The sequence below is a fragment of the Anolis sagrei genome, chromosome 4 (assembly GCF_037176765.1).
Source record: "Anolis sagrei isolate rAnoSag1 chromosome 4, rAnoSag1.mat, whole genome shotgun sequence".
NCBI lineage: Eukaryota > Metazoa > Chordata > Lepidosauria > Squamata > Dactyloidae > Anolis > Anolis sagrei.
This window is the reverse complement of record NC_090024.1, coordinates 197,815,833-197,833,913: the sequence shown is the minus strand read 5'-3', so window position 1 is coordinate 197,833,913 and position 18,081 is coordinate 197,815,833. Positions and strand designations below refer to the sequence as shown.

General features: G+C 40.1%; 1 long non-coding RNA gene across 1 annotated transcript; it reads left to right on the top strand.

Annotated features, from left to right (window-relative positions):
- The first annotated feature begins 11,193 nt into the window (after positions 1–11,193).
- Positions 11,194–17,485, top strand: LOC137097007 (uncharacterized). The gene is made up of 2 exons (XR_010909896.1): positions 11,194–11,456; positions 13,738–17,485. It is a non-coding gene; the product is annotated as an uncharacterized lncRNA (long non-coding RNA).
- The last annotated feature ends 596 nt before the right edge of the window (positions 17,486–18,081 follow it).

Below are 18,081 nucleotides of genomic sequence, written 5' to 3'. Positions count from 1 at the left end.
CAGAAACACTACAATATTTGCCTGTGTGTTGACCTTTGGGTATATCCAAATCACATTGTCCAGCATTGTTGTTGTTGTTATTGTTGTTAGTATTGTTATTACTATTAATAATAATATTAATAATAATATTAATAATTGTATACCCCACTTTATCTCCCCCAAAGGGGATTCAGATCCATTGCGTATTTCCTTTAGCATTATGCCACAATCCAATTCAGTATGTTGAAAGGGGAGGGGGAGATCCACTATATCAGTCTGGTGTTGTATTACATATGTATTAGCCAAGTGACTTGTCAATGATCATCATACAGAAGTTCTTACGGCTTCTCCATCACTCACAGTACAACAGAGTGCCTGTTAATTAGGTCCCACAGTGTCTAATAGGCCTTGCAGTTGGATAAGTCAGCAGCATCAAATTCTCTGTGATTTCAGGACTAAATTATACAATGAGAGCATGGGTGGCAATTAGCAGTCCAATTAGTGTAGACCAGTTGAATCAATGGTGGAATAGCCAATATTTATATAACTCCCCCTTGGGTCACTTTGGGAGCCATTGCTGTCCAAGACTGTTGCCATCATGTCTGTTGCCATCATATATTAGTTCTACTGTACTGCTTAGTATACTAGTAGTTTTCCTTTATATTTTTATATGTACAAGAAGGAATAAGAAGGCAGAGCCAAGCAGAACAGGGAGACTACCTGAAGAAGTATCGAAACTGGCCTGTACCCGGGAAACCAGTTGTACTCGCCCCGGCATTACGGATTTCTTGGCCATCCCTGTTATCCAGAAATAACAACCTTGATAAACATTGATAAAGGATTGTAACAACTACACTGTTACACAGCAAGAAAGAACTCATTCAAGAGCAACTCGACGTCGACATACTCACATGGAGAACTTGAACTACTGCCACTTTTATATAAGAATATTGATGTAAAGCATTACTAGAATGTATATCTTGATGTTAAGAGTGTATTAATAATTTGATTTAGAGCTTCGAGAACACTTGAGAATATTATCAAGTCTGTAGTGAAACTGTGTTTTGTTGTTTCAAGTTCCCTTTCTGTCAATATTGTTATTTTAAATGAATAGAAAATCAATGGTATTGTAATACTTGAGTGAAGTTTTGCTAATTTCAATAACTTTAAGAGAGGTTCTACAGAAGTGGGCAGTTCATTACATATACCATATACCTACTTCTCTTCTCCTAGTATAGACACCTGTCAGTCACCAAGCTGCTGACCTGGAGGACCCCACCCTGAATCACCATTGCCATTTGTAGCTCCCAAATTCTGAACCTTAAATTGATGGTAAACTTGCAAAAACCATTTCAGTTTCTATTCCATCTTTTGTGGACATCAGTAGGAATGTAATTATTTGCTACTTTTGTTCTTGAAGGAAGCAATGAGTAATTTTAGTAATTTTCTTCATGCTATTATAAAATTTTCAAAGGCTATGGTGTTTCAGATTTGTCCATTATAAAATGCATCACACAAAACACAGATGTCAAAATCTCTCAGGCAAGGGGCTTTTTGTCTTGAGAAAAGTCTTGGTTTGTGTGAAATGGATAATTTGGTGAAAATCCATGCACCACGGACGTTCTTTTCCATCCCTGGAATATATTACTATTAGACCAGAACATCCATCTTTTCTCTTATTGAGACACATTATATTGACCGGCAATAAATCACCAGCAATAAATAATGTACCTTGTGTCAAAGCAGACATTATGATTGTTTTCCTTGGGTTTTTTTTCTTCAAAAGAGACATTTGCTGGATCAACAGTAGCAAAAATTGCCTCATTTATTGCTCATGCATTCAGCTGCTAGAAGCCTTTAGTTGCTTAATGACTTGATTGAAGTGGTAATATGAGGTGATTGTGTGTCAGGATGTTAAAATAGAGATAAGACATTACACTCAAAGAGCATTATCTCCAATAATGGCACTATAATGGCCAGTGAGTGCCTATGGAACTACATATGAAATTCTCATAAACAAAGAATTGACTTGTTAAAGCTTGGCTGTTCATTTAGAGGGCTGTCAAAGCAAGAAGCATCATTGCAGTTTCATGATGGTTTGCAATACAGAAGGAGATGTACAGAAAAGATCGTCCTGCTATGTTGATTTTCACACATAAAGACAAACACACGGTGCTTCTTAACAATATTTGGGAGTGTTAAGCAAACTGTCACTTTTATAACTTCTCTGAAGCCAGGGTGTGATTTTTCATTTAAACTATGTTATCAATCATGGACCAAAATGAAACCAGGCTGGCCAAAAAAAGACAGGTTTGTAATGACATGCAGGGGGAATCCAAAATGGAGTCAAAATGCATGATGCTTAAAGTATTATGGATTTTGTATATAGACTATGTTAACAGTTATAGAATTTAACTAATTTATGAGGCCATAAAGAAAGAGGACTCCGGGGAATGTGGAATGCGGAAGAACTTCATCGGTGTTGTTGATGGACAGTGAAAAGCAGCAGCTCCCCTGGCGGCCAGAAAAAAGTTAAATAGCCTCGGTGTATTTGTCTGTTAAACGTTATTTGTCAAACTGGCATTGAATGTTTGCCATATATGTGTTTACTGTAATCCGCTCTGAGTCCCCTGCGGGGTGAGAAGGGCGGAATATAAGAACTGTAAATAAATAAATAAATAAATAATATAGTTCCTTGTGATACTATTCTACAGGAAAGGGTAAACAAGTGGCATAAAGGATATTCTTTATGCAAGAATAACCAACAAAAAAAGAATGCTAGGAGTTATAATGTAAACCATAGCCCTATAGAATCATAACATTTAAATAATTTGGGTTTTTTTCTTAGAGCTTCTATTATAGACTTATACAGTTGGAAGGAACCACAAGGACCAAATAGTCTAGGCCTCTGTCATGCAGCACTGAACAACTGATACACTCTTGAGAGTGCTAATATGTGATGTGTAACAAAACCCTGAATTTAATAATAAAAGTGATCATTACTGCTCCCATCTGAAAGAAAGAGATAAGGCAAAGATAACTAAATGAAATTCCCTGGCTAAAGAAATTTCCCTCAAGCATTCCCAAAACAGCATTCCCATCCAGCTCTAGCTGCCCTCGCTTGTTAAATATTGAAACATGCTCTTTAATCTGGCTCTCAGATTGCTGGGAATTTAAGCCTGAAATGTAAAGGGTCTGTGCAAGGTGCCAAAATTATTTGGGGCCAGTGTTGGATAGAATTGAGATAGAATTGAGAATATAAAATTATACTGGAGTACCTAAAGTGTCATGGATCTGTAGCTGGTGTGTACAGGACACGAGAACATCTCCATGGTTGGGGAATGAAAATATCTGGCCCCTGGGTAGGAAGGAGCCTAATAACACACACTGGCTCAAACCGGAAGGCATGGTTGCTGGACAGAGGAACTTTTGGGTGTTGCAGGGGTGAGATTTTGAGGATTGAAACTGAGAAGTTGCCCATGTTTTCTTCATCATAACCTTGCTTTATAGTAGTAATCTAGCATTAAAGACATTTCCAAGATTTCCTTGAATGAATTTAATTGCTACAAAGATTCTACAATCATCACACAGACCCACAAACACTACTGGGGGAACATTTTCTGGATCATGACTAAATGAAACTAAATGAAACAATGAATGGTAAGTCAATGGATAAGGGGGTCATAATGTATAAACCATCCCAAATCACTATGCAAATGCCTCTGGGCTAGTACTTATCTTTATCCTTCTTCTTCACATTGCACTCCCTGCTATGATTAAATAGTTAAACAAGGGAGTGAAGTTAACAAATCACCTTGTGGATGCACTTTAGAGTGTCTGTGCATTAACATAAAAAGTTTTTAAAAGTATATATATCTTTAAGGCAATAAAGCATTCATGATAAGATAGGCATTTGGCTGGCACTAGTTGTTCAATGGCATTTGAAAAATGAGCCTTAGAAGATTGGAAGCTTAAAGCAAGTATTGATGTACACTTGTCTAAATAACTCTGTAAACTATAAGGCTTAGGTGTTATTCAGTTTTCTCATTCTCTACCTGACTAGCTCAGAATAAAGCTTGAATTTTTATTACCTATAGCGGTTTATTATATTTTGTTCTTAATGTATAAAACACTATGGAATCTTGCTATTTCTCTCTCTTAGTTGCTGAGCTTCTTCTACTGAGTTTTGCAATATTTTGCAGACTGCAGCTTTTAGTTGTCTTTAAGGAATGCCCCATGTAGTCTGTCTGAGAAGTTAGCAAACTGTGGGCCTGATTAATATGGAGGTAAGTGTTGTAGTCCTTCCCTCGTTCTGTCTTCACATGAATGTAAAGAAATTGTTAGTGCTTTACTAGACAGGCTGTCTCAATGTAACAAGGCAGCTTGTTGTGAACTCATTACCTGTGTGCCCACACCAAATATCCATTGACTCCTGCATGAAAAAAGGCAAGAGGGTTTGTTGTTCAATTAAGTTTTCTACAAATTAAGAAAGAATGTTGTTGAACAAAACTTGTATCTTTTCCTTTGCAAGCGGAAATACAAACATTTCACCCAATATTTTTAACTATTAAAAGTTCATGTAACAAGACAGCAACTGTTATAGTTTAACTCTACAATTAGTGTAAAACTAGTAACAAATGTAAAAACTCTCTGAAGACTTATAGAAAATATATCTGGAATTTTTTTCTCTTGTATAAAAGAATGAGACCAACAAGCTTTTAACTAGCATACATAAGAAACAGTAACTTCTAAAGAGCCGTTCAGCACATTGCCTTAGCTCTAGGCTCAAAAAGAAGTGAATAGAAAATTTATATGATACACAAATATGGATATACTTACATATAATAGGATAATGTAGCTGTTTCTGCCAAATCTGAAAATCAATGAGGCAAGTTAATAACAGCTCAAAATTAGATCAGATTTGCCTTATTCAGTTGGGGTATAATCCAAACTACTGACATGAAATTCAATGTAAAACAACAACAACAACAACAACAAACAACAACAACATTTTCTTTATATCCCACCATCATCTCCCAAAAGGACTTGGGCCAGCTCACAAAACACTCAAGGTGTGACATGAAAATAAAACAAGTGCAAAACAAAACATACGAGTAGACAATAAACAATCAACATGACATCATAAATTCACAGTAGCCCCTGGTAAAAACAATAAAACACAGCAATTGCTGTAGATGAAACAGCAGCATGCAATCTCAGAAGTATAATACCAGAGGAAATGAACAACAAAAGATCACCAGTGAAAATATTTTTTTATTCAAACATTAACATACATAAATTCATTGATCCCGAATTTTTGTGTAATGACAAATTCTAAGGTTTCGAAGCACAAAGTGTTATCTGAGGATGTAACACGAACATCTGCTTGTCCGGTTTTAATAGATTCATTTCAATTGGTTCAGCTCAAGAATGTGGACAAGATCCTTGGAGAGTCGAGGCCTACCACATGCATCCTAGACCCCTGTCCATCCTGGCTGATAAAAGAAGCCAGAGGGGGTTTGGCAGAGTGGGTGAAGGTAGTGGTTAATACCTCCTTACAGGAGGGCAATATTCCAGCCAGCCTAAAACAGGCTGTTATAAAACCATTGTTTTTTTTTAAAAAACCCATCACTGGACCCCACTCAATTAGTCAACTATTGGCCAGTTTCCAATCTTCCCTACTTGGGCAAAGTCATGGAATGTGTGGTGGCCTCGCAACTCCAGGGGTTCTTGGTAGACACTGATTATCTACATCCGGAACAGTCTGGCTTTAGGCCAGGACATGGCACTGAAACAGCCTTTGTCACCTTAGTAGATGATCTACACCAGGAGCTAGACAGGGGGAGTGTGTCCCTGTTGGTTCTGCTAGACAACTCAGCGGCCTTTGATACCATTGACCACGGTATCTTTCTGCTCTGCAGTGGCTCCAGTCCTTTCTGGAGGGTCGGTCTCACAAGGTGTTACTGGGTGATACCTGTTCATCTCCACAACCGTTGTCTTGTGGAGTCCCTCAAGGTTCAGTACTGTCCCCGATGTTATTTAACATCTACATGAAGTCACTGGGGGAGATCATCTGGAGTTTCGGAGTAAGGTGTTATCTGTATGCAGATGATGTCCAAATCTGTCACTCCTTCCCACCTGTTACTAAAGAGGCTGTTCAGACCTTGAACTGGTGCTTGGCTGTTGTGTCGGACTGGATGAGGGCTAACAAATTAAAATTGAATCCAGACAAGACAGAGGTCCTCCTGGTCAGTCGAAAGGCCGAACAGCGCATAGGGTTACAGCCTGTGTTGGATAGGGTTACACTCCCCCTGAAGATGCAAGTTCGCAGCTTAGGAGTGATCCTGGATTCATCGTTGAGCCTGGAACCCCAGGTTTTGGCGGTGGCCAGGGGAGCTTTTGCACAATTAAAATTTGTGCACCAGCTGTGCCTGTACCTTGGAAAGTCTGATCTGGCCACAGTGGTCCACGCTCTGGTTGCATCCCGAATAGATTACTGCAACACACTCTACGTGGGGCTACCTTTGAAGACTGTTTGGAAACTTCAGCTAGTTCAACAGACGGCAGCCAGATTACTAACCGGGGCAACATACAGGGAGCATACCACCCCCCTGCTATGCCAGCTCCATTGGCTGCCGGTCCATCACCGAGCCCAATTCAAAGTGCTGGTTTTGACCTTTAAAGCTCTATATGATTCTGGCCCAACTTACTCGTCCGAATGCATCCACCCCTATGTCCCACCTCATAATCTAAGTTACGAGGAAAGCAGGGGAGGCCCTGCTCTTGCTCCTGTCAACAGCACAAATGTGTCTGGCAGGAACAAGAGACAGGGCCTTCTCGGCTGTGGCTCCCCGCCTATGTAACACTCTCCCAAATGAGGTAAGATCCACTCCCTCCCTCCTGGCTTTTAGAAAAAAAAATTAAATCATGCTTCTTGGACCAGGCCTTTGGACAGTGGATGTATGTAACATTTTAGAGGGACATTGACTGGAATGGCGATTTGACTGATGAGACTGTTTTATTGTTTTAATGCTTGTTGATGTATTGTTTTAATTGTGATTTATGTTTAATTGTGATTTTACTATTGTAATTGTTTGTATTGGCATCATATCGGTGCCCAACGTAAGACAATAAATCTTGCCATTATTTATGTGTAAACCATTTTGAGTTCCCCCAGGGATGAGAAAGGTGGTATATAAATACTGTAAATAAATAAATAAAATAAATAAAGAAGACAATTGACATCCTTGACCTGCAGCCTGTTTCAATGTAAAAAAAAAAAGGGGGGAGGGTTAAAATTGGTCAAACCTCATGCTCTTGGTATTAAATATACAATTTGTATCTATTTCAAAAATATTTTAGGAAACTAAAAATTAATCAATACTATGAAAATGGTGGTAATTTTTTAATTCAAAAAGCTTTATCAGCATCTAAAGAAATAATCGCTGACTGCTCAGCATTATCTGAGATTTAGCAATCAAATCCACAGACAATGGAATATTATCAGCTCCTAGCCTATTTTGATAACTCCATCCTGGTGTGAACTTATCAGAAATGAAATTATTTTCTGTAATATACTAACTAAAATAGCAGTCAATATTTTCATATGAGTATTAAGTAAGAGTGCAGAGTGATAGCACTGAGATTATGATCTTTACCAGGTTTAGGTATCACAAACAATATAGTCATCATTTAATGATGAAGAGAGACAGATTCTAAGATATATTTGTAAAGTTGGAGTAGTCTTGGTGGCTTTTCTACTTCCTCTGAGATATAGACTACAGCATCACATATTTGTTGGAAGTTTCCTATCTAACCAGAACTGACCCTGCCTAGATTCGTGCTAACAGACTGGAAAAATATACCATTCAATTGGAAACTCATTAGGGACAGGAGACTCCCAATTTCTCATATTTGCTATAACATTGGTAATTTTCTCTAAGCATAAAGGTTCTGAAAGAAATTGTTGGCGTGATATGCTAAGATGAGGAAGGTCATATGAGAAAATGAAGTTTCCATACCCTGTTGGCGAATTTCATTATCAAAGCTATAAGAGTCACATAAAACTTCAAAAATTGTAGATTCATATCTGTCGACAGTATATTTAAGTTATTGCTGTCATCCTTGATAGCTGAAATACATTGTATTATTATTGGTGCTTAAGGATATATGCCAGAATTTTCTTGGGATGTTCCCCATTTTCTCATAGATCTCTCAAAGCTGTTGTTGTGCAATTCATGATAAACCTGTCTTTTTTTTGTGCAATTCATGATAAAGCTGTCTAGATGGATACACAGCAAATTGAGATACCACACCTTTCAGCTGTTTGTTTAATAATTCCCTTCTCTTATTTTAAGCTTTTTATAAGAAAAATAAACAACTATTCTACCCTGAATGTAAGCTTTTCATGCTTCTCATTCAATAGTGATTGAACCCACAGAGCCTTAAGTCATTTTAAAATATTCCATTGGATCTGCTGACAATTGAGCCCTAAACCTTTTGTCACTGAGAAGTGAAACATTAAAATAGAAACTCTAGAAAAGTGCAACTCTAGATAACCCAGAGCATAGTTTAATTTTATCAGGGATTCCATTTTGCACATGTTTCTTTACTAACTAAAGATGCAGAAATTATGAAATAATCTAATTTGAGAGCATGCCGATGTGCTGGAGATAATAAAGGCATATTTATCTCCTGGATGTACCGTTCTCAATGCATCAATTAAACCTTATTCATTCATATATGCCAGTAAATTCAATTCCAAAGATTTAAAGGGAATCACACTGTGTGTTCTGATATCTTCAATATAAATGGTACATGGAAACAGTTTTGGTGCTAGTGGGAGCAAATCTCTCCCATCACACCCTCCACTCCCCCTCCCAAAATTTTTGTAGGACATCTAAAGGTTAATAATGACAGTAGTGGAAGCAACTCAGTTTTCCCTGCCAAAATGACTATGTATCAGAAACATGTAGAAAGCAGATATACTTGCAGTACAATGGAAGAAAAAGAACTGAGCTCCAGCAGACAAGAGTCCTTTGTCTCACCCTGGCCATTCCACGGATATATAAACCCTTTTCCCTAGTTCCAACAGACCTCACTACCTCTGAGGATGCTTGCCATAGATGCAGGCGAAACGTCAGGAGAGAATGCCTCTAGACCATGGCCATATAGCCCGAAAAAACCTACAACAACCCAAAAGAACATAAATGGAGGGCATTCAAAATCATTATGAAAAAAAAAACCAGAACATTATCTGTGACTACTTCAAGATGGGAGCATATTTCAGATTTCTATTGGCCTCGTTTTTGCCAGCAAGCAAGCAGGGATAAATTGCTAGGGTATTAGAGCATCACTGCTTTACTGTGACACATCACTGAAAGCATTCATTCAAAGAGATGAAAATATTTGTGGGTTTTGAGTATTCTGAAACTCTGGCAATGAGAAACCAAGACTGAAAAGAATTTTTGCAGGTTAGGATTTTTTTAAAAAAATGCACGTTGTTGTATTTTCTGCATAAGAAACAGTAGAAAAATGTTTTTTTTCCTCCGAAGCATTTTCTGCACTAAAAACTGCAGCTTCTGCAGAGAAAATTTTTTCTATGTAAAAAAAAATATCATGTGTGAATTATGTAGAGATTGAATCCTGAAATGTCAATGGTCTTTAGAAACTGCACCTCTACAAGGATTTCTTTCAGTAGGAAGAAATTATAGGTTCCCTTTTGTAGCTTGCAAACCCAGAAGAGTGTACATTGGTTGCTCTTTTACCATATAGCACTAATACCACATACTTTTGCCCATCCCTCGTAAACAATTAGAGAGGAGTGTTATAGTGGCCAGACTTTGTGTGATATGGGATGTTATTGTATGTGATCTGTTTATTCATGTTTAATGTTTTATCAGGGGAGGGTCAATTTTTGATGTTTTTATTCTATTTTTTATTGATGGCATTGAATTGTTGCCAACACTGTGAACTGCTCAGAGTCCCCTTCAGGGTTGAGACGGGAGGTATACAAATACCACAAAAAATAAATAAAGTAATGCACAAGTTTCTAGCAGGATGCCAATCACAGAATGATGCAGAAATCCCCTAAAACATGTTTAAATTAGTCAGAGGCAATGTCTCATTAAGTTAAAGAAATGTTTACAAGATTCCTTACATTAAGAAGGAAGTTAACACAAAGCTCCTTTCATTTACCAACACCTATTACGCAAAGTCAACATCCGTCTAGAAGAGATGAAACCAGGATGTTTCAGGCTGGAAAAAACCCCATCTATCATCCATTTACAACTTTGGAACAACATCAGGAAAAAAATATTGTTATAAGAAACCTTATTACAATCCAGAAAGTGTGACAGACAGCGGTGCTATTCACCCAGCATGATCTATGGAAAGAAATTGTGTACTTTGGAGAGTGGCAGATCTGCAAAGGAACCCTAACCCTAACCCATAACATACCCTCCTCTCATGTTTTTACTTTTATAATGCTTTTAAAAATAATCAATGTTCTTTAGAACATAGGCTACTAATAGTATCATTCTGTGAGAACTTGCCTGATGCTCTTTTAATGCTGTCCAAATTAGCTGTCATCAGCAGTACTATATCTTCTAGTAATACATTCTACCATTTTAACTATGTGAAGAACTTATTTTGTTCCCATCCTAAGGCCCCATCTACACTGCTATGTAATGCAGTTTGAAACTACATTTTATGACCAGCGTAGACTCATATAATTAAGATAAATGCAGCTAAATTGTATTATATGAGTCTATACTGACCATATAATACAGTTTCAAACTGCAGTATTTCACACTGTAGATAGGGTCTCTGTTTTACATGAATCAATTTCATTGGATGACCCTGGGATCTGTTGCTAAGGTATGTCCATTATGGATAGAATGACTGAAAAGAATGAAAAAAAAAATGCTTGGGGTTGTGTTTTAGACTCAGGGGTGAAAAGATGAAAGTATACAATTATTTCTTTCTAAAGAAATCAGCTATCAGAAACAGTTCTGAATTTAAGCATGCACAGCCACACACAAGATGAGAGAGAGGAGGATAACTTTTATAACCTCTTTAATCTTCTGAATGCATGATTTCGCTCCTGTGCAATTCTACACTAGCTTTATAGAACCAGTCTTCTCCCAGGCAAATAAGTAACTCACTTTCCCTGAGCAAGAATAATGTTCCAAAGCACAGCCCTCGAGAAATTACCTTTCACTGATCCAAGAGAAACTGGAGAAGTGAAAGGGCTTTGCCTCTTCCTCCCAAGGAAGTAAACTGCCCAAAGTAGTTCCTGCCGGAACTACTTTGGGGGGCGGAGCCTGGAGGGAAATAGCCTCCCTCCGGCTCAGTCCTTTCCTGACGGCAATGAAGAAGGACGCGTCGGGCTGATCCGGAGGGAAGGCCTGCAGGGACAGTGAGGCCTGCAGTCTCCTTCTCCCCACAGCCTCCATCCTGACACTTGCCTCAAGTGGGTAAGGGGGCCTGACGGGGCTGGAGAGGCTTGCAGCCTCCAGCCCCGGGGCCCGCATCTAGGTGCCGCGCGCTTCACGCGGGCGCTGTTTTCGGGCGCTGCCTGCGCTGTGGCAGGCAGGGCCCATCGGCAGATAGGCCTTCTGGTGGGCCTTCAGCCTCCTTCCCCTTAGCCCCATTTAGGAGCCTAGGCCTGGGAGCGCCCCGATCGGCTTGGTGCTGTTTGGAGGCGTTTGCCTCCTTCCCTTGGGGTTTGCTCGCGTGCGCTGTGCGTGCACGCTTTAACGGGGCGTCGGCAGGCCGGTTTGCAGCCTTGGCAAACTCTTTAGGCCCATGTACAGGCTCCTGGGGCGGGGGGGGGGGGGAAGCACTGCCGCTTCCCAGCACTCCTTGGCATTTTGGATGGGACATTGGCCCCATTCCTCCCCTCCCCCAGTCACCTGCTTTCTTTTGGGCTACCTTGTATAATTACATAATAATAATAATAATAATAATAATAATAATAATAATAGAAGGGGGGGTGAAGCTGCTGCATTACCAGCAGCCATCTGGACTTATTTAACCCCCTCAGGGGTGCTTAATAACATCAATAATATTGTTATTGCTATTTCAATATGTATAGCTATCTATAACCAAGCTGAAAATAATTAAATGCAAAACATCCACCTTTACGTGACAAAAAGATTGATATATGGATGTGTATGTGAATATATAAGGGTGTGTATAGAAAACTAAATTGAAACTAGTCATCAATGTGTATGTGAGTGTATAAGGGTGTGTATAGAATACGAAACAGAAACTAGTCATCAATGTGTATGTGAGTGTATAAGGGTGTGTATAGAATACGAAACAGAAACTAGTCATCAATGTGTATGTGGGTGTATAAGGGTGTATATAGAATATGAAACAGAAACTAGTCATCAATGTGTATGTGAGTGTATAAGGGTGTATAGAATACGAAACAGAAACTAGTCATCCCTCATGGCCGGCAGCCATTTTAACACTGCCTCGTGGCCAGGGGCCAGTCTTTTCCCTTACACAGACATATTGGAGCCAATTTGCTACTTATAATTTGAATTAGGGAGTTTCAGGAGGCCTCGTGGGCCAACAAATACAACCTCCTGCTAAAAGCAAAAATAATGCATTCAATGCACCCCTGACAGACGACACCCAGCCTCTGTTTATAGGCTTCAAAAGAGGAGCCCCCACCATACATTGCAGGACGGAGAGTTCCCCTGTTGAACAGCTCTCGCAGTCAGAGAGTTTTTTCCTCATGTTCAGACAGAATCTCCTTTCTGTAGTTGATGCCATTGTTCCAGGGCATCCTGATATCCAGGGTACAGAGGACAGGCTGCTCCTGCCTCCGTGTGGCTCCATAGTCATCCGGTTTACCCCCTGGTGGCTTTTAAATAATAATAATAATAATAATAATAATAATAATAATAATAACGAATATATTAGATACCTGGCCAGTCATGATAAGATTGTTAATTAACACAAGATATATACAGATATACATATATGTAATTATAGCCACATACCCAGCTATAGTAATCCACATCTATCGATCAGCATCTATGATTCTAATTATATCATTATACAATTGATGAGCCCCATAGGCCATCCAGACCACCCAAGATGGCTATCCAGCCTTGGTTGAGTAGTTCCATACAAGACCATCCAATATTCACAGGGCGGAGAGTTCCTCAGTTGAACGGTCTTGACAATACAAAAAAAAAAAAAAAGAATAATAATAAAATTAACTAACATTTTGACTGTTTTCCCCAGATCAACGCTAATTGGCTATAAGGTTGATGTCACTGATGGGATGTTTATACATGAGATAAGATGATATAAAGAGACACTAACTATAGTTTGCCTAACAACCTTATATATGATGGCCAGACCTATAATATCTAACTTAATAACCAATAAATTATATAACAACCAAGCAGGATCCTAATCACGAGACACAACGGTTCCATGGACTCACAGATACTTATGTAATAATGTGAACTGTATACTGCTCTATTTTACAGGATGTTACCCACAAAAACATGAGATAACCGAAGGACAAGGACCTGACTGATAAGAGGCCGATAAAAGGCTGTCAGCACTCCCTGAGCTCGATGTCAGATGACTGAACATCGACGCAAGGATTTAACATTTCTAGTCCACATTGAGGCGGCCGGAAAGATAGGGACATTTTACTGCCTCAATTATTCCTACAATTTAATGGGGCTCTATTTACCTAAACCACCTCTTTTTCTAATTTTACATTAGTGCCGGATGCTGAAGGGGAACATGACAAAAACTCGACCATCACATCCCTTTGATGTCCAGATAAGATCAGAAGCCTTCAGCGCCACTGGCCCATAACAGTTGCCAACACAGGCCAGATGTAAGGATGCCCCTAGTCGTTTCAATTGAGTCACTTGTTAATATCAATTGGCCTTCAGGTCCGGGTGATTATATAGCACATAAAATGCGTAAGGGTGTTTCACTTCTACCGAACAGCACACGGATATAGTCCCATAGTGGCGGATAGCTTTACCACCTAGACACTTGCCAAATGACCGATACCGCGGCTGTTAAAATGGCTCGCAGCAACTATTCGATTTGGCCACAATTAAAGCCATTGTTAGAGGGACTTGCCCCTGCACCGTTGGGGTCACATCTATAGCAATAATCAATTTTGCCATTTGGAACAACGAAGTTATAGATTTATTCACCCTATTATAGATATCACACCGGGTCACGGTTTGACCAAGCTCATTAATGACAACATATGCAGCCAGGATAGATCGGAGCTTGGCCAATTGGTTTACTGTTTGATGTTCCACGCTGGGGAAATAATACAGCATTACCTGGCTCAAGCTCATTATCTTTTTAAATATCTGGATTTAACTGGAGAGTTCTACTTCAGTCCCCTGAAGATACTGGGCTCCTGTATGACAGGTTGTTGTATCAAAGGCAGCCGGTGAACATTAATATAGACGAGATTTGATAATGTAAATCAGAAAGAAAATAACCCCAGGGTTACATGGACGGGTCACCTGCTACTGGCAGGCTTGGTGGTTAACGCTAACATATGGCCATTTTAACTCAAGGCGTGAGTCCACTCAGTACATATAACTGAGACCAAGTTAACTCCCTAAAAGGAGTCATAGTTATACATAGCTGCTGAAAACTGGGTGGTTAAAATAGTGGGGACTAAGTCAAATTAAGCCTCCCCCCCATCCCCCTCCTGGCTTTGGGGTGGCTTTAGTAAGAGATTCATATGGTGGATAACAGTTATTTTCTTTTCAAAGGGAGCCCAGGTTGGGTCACGCTAACGTTATATAAAGATGCCATACTGTGATAAGGGACGGCCCGGGACAGCAGGTTATTTGATGACTCTGTTACAGGGCCAGGTCTTATAATAAATTACTAAAGCTGTTGTTTATTGACATTTCGGTTAGACCTAAACAAAGGGGCGCCATATCACAGAGCCCCCCCCCCTCTTTTTCTGGCTAACAAGTTCACTTAAGTAATAACCAGCAGGCCTAACCTTGTGCCATTTAACTAATCATTTATATCCAGTGTTTTTTCCCAGTCAGCCTATAGACCACTATATTTGGCTCCTCGAGATTGAAATGACACTTTGCTTTATGGGACATCTGCTTTACAAGACAGAAAACAAAACTAATCACACAGCCAAATAAATAGATCTAGGATTTGTCACTTATTGGCTTTGCTATACGACTAGCAACAAGGGCTTTGGGCCTTGCTAGAGACACTAAGGCAGTCCACCACAAAAGTTATGAGTGTTACCCGAGACTGGGGCGATCCATACCACAGACTGGTGACTGCCTCTATTTACAGATGTCAAAGTGACTACTGATAGTCTGAGATATGATGGCGTAACAATGTTAACAAGTTACGCGTGATAATTCAGAGTTACTGATTGTTAATTTCGTTTGGATCCTCATATGACAAGGTGTTCTCTTAGAGATGGCTTGTCAAGGTCTTTTCACAGACCATACATTTACCTACGGTTTAACCAATTTCAAACATTCTAGTCCATTGGCATAACAATGCCCTTCCATACATTAGTGGTTGCCAGAACTTTCAAGAGTTCCAAACTGAGATTTGGGTGAGATAGACTATAAGTTAATTTAAAAAAAAAAAAAAAGCCCCTCGATTATGCAGGGCTAGTCTATAAATTTGTTACAGGGACGGGTTCCCATCTAGTCACATCGCCTTTACTACTGGGTAGGCCCGCAGAGACAAGGCAACCACTATAGCCAAGTTTAGCTAAATGACCAAACACGTATAGCTAACGATAATCTTGTCATTGTACTTAATTATTGACACAAGACTGACAGACAGACAAAAGCCATAGCACGGTTGTTACTTCCCCGGGGCCGCAACATAGACAGTGCGGGGCCTTGACAAGATACCACAATTAAGATAGGCTTTATATAAATTGAAGCAAATAACAAATCATACTGATTTTGCAATATTAATAAGAATACTATTGCAATCAAGAGATAAGACAATGACGAAGACCAAATTCCACTTGCCCACACTAGTGAGTCATTTATCACCTAATCCAACCTGTTAGGTTTTCGCATTTCTTAAATACCAGTAAAAATGCTTGTGAGATCTTAAACCTCACTAATAGTTTAGTGATGGATTCCTTCATGTCTGATAGTTTTTGACATCGAAGATATTATACCATCACAGCACCAAAAGCCATTACTGTTTTGGTTAAGAGCTGTCCCACGATCAGCTGGCACTGGTGTGACTTAGGGGTTATGGGTCATTGAGCGGGCCCAGCAAGTTTATTTCTACTAAACCCTGTTAGTTCACAATCTTGGCCAGCCATAGCACAACAGATTTTGAAACACCAATAGGTGGTGATGGAGATCAATTCAAATGAAGAGTGCTGGCTGCACTCATTACAATAGTGATGTCACTCGACACGGGGTGCCAGACAGCTAAATCTGAGTGAGTGGGAGTTAAGCCTCACAGATAATGGTCTGACCTATGAGGGTCATGGAGACTGTACTTGTGGAGACTGTAGATATCGCAAGGTTAGCCTTGGATATACAGCTCGGTTTGTGGGGCAGAGGGGTACGACGCCCCCTCCCCTTGTCTCTGATCTTTGTTTGAGTCTTACAGCCTCAGTTTGGTGAAACACAAACAGCTGACCGGATGAACCACAGGGTCAGAGCGACGGAGGCGTGTAATGGACTATCTGTCCCATGGTCGGCACGGGAGAACTGCCGTTACTGATGCCAACAGCGAAAGGCTGATGTGGTGTTGAACTTCGGATCACTGAGTGATGGGACTGGAGGTTCTCTTACTAGTGATCGGTGACAACCTTACAGCATTGAAGACTGGTGATAGCCCAGCTTCTGACACATTTCCATCATCAAACATGTGACACTGACACAATACAATAACATACTGTGATTTTGTTCAATGGTGTCAAGATATACACTGTCATTAATTAAATTGGGGTTACCACAATTACGAACCGTCAAATTACACAACACGGTTGATTTTGCTCACGCATACGTTCTGGGTCAACTTTGTTACAGATTAGGCTAGCAGTTGGATAAGAGCTGTTTTAAGGGTGGGGGGATGGAGCTAACTAGACACTTGCCCTCATCCTGTGGCGGAAAAACAGCTAGAAAGAAATACATTTGGTGTTCACCCGAAGCAGCCCCCCTTTTGGGAAAAGCCATTAACATTAACATCACCGGTTGTTACCTTGAACGAGATAACTACTGGATAAATGGCTTACAAATGGGGAGGGTCTTACCTCAATATCCTTGAGGAAGATTCCTCCAACATTGGCTAAAAGGTTACCCTGGTTTAGGTCACCCGGGAACCGGGTGCTTCGCCCTATTTCGCCGAGGGGTAGGCCGGGAAGGGACACCACCTCGGCTTTATTTGCTACATATTCATGCTAGTCTGATTAAGAGATTCTGTGGCTGAGTTAATTAGGTAACAATAAAGTTGCCCAGTTTTAAATCCATAACTGTTGTCTGGTGTCTTCTTTTGGGGGGTTAGCAGGCAATTACCTTTCACTGATCCAAGAGAAACTGGAGAAGTGAAAGGGCTTTGCCTCTTCCTCCCAAGGAAGTAAACTGCCCAAAGTAGTTCCTGCCGGAACTACTTTGGGGGGCAGAGCCTGGAGGGAAATAGCCTCCCTCCGGCTCAGTCCTTTCCTGACGGCAACCCACCTCACCCGCCCATTAACAGTATAATGATTGGTTGCTTTAGAGAGCCGGGTAGGAATTTTTTCCCCCTCTATGTTCTAGAAGGGTTTTTTCGCCTACCCTATACTGTTGCTAGGAGGCAGATTGGGTTTTGGTGGTTTAAATAGGTTTGCGGAAAAACAGCTAGAAAGAAATACATTTGGTGTTCACCCGAAGCAGCCCCCCTTTTGGGAAAAGCCATTAACATTAACATCACCGGTTGTTACCTTGAACGAGATAACTACTGGATAAATGGCTTACAAATGGGGAGGGTCTTACCTCAATATCCTTGAGGAAGATTCCTCCAACATTGGCTAAAAGGTTACCCTGGTTTAGGTCACCCGGGAACCGGGTGCTTCGCCCTATTTCGCCGAGG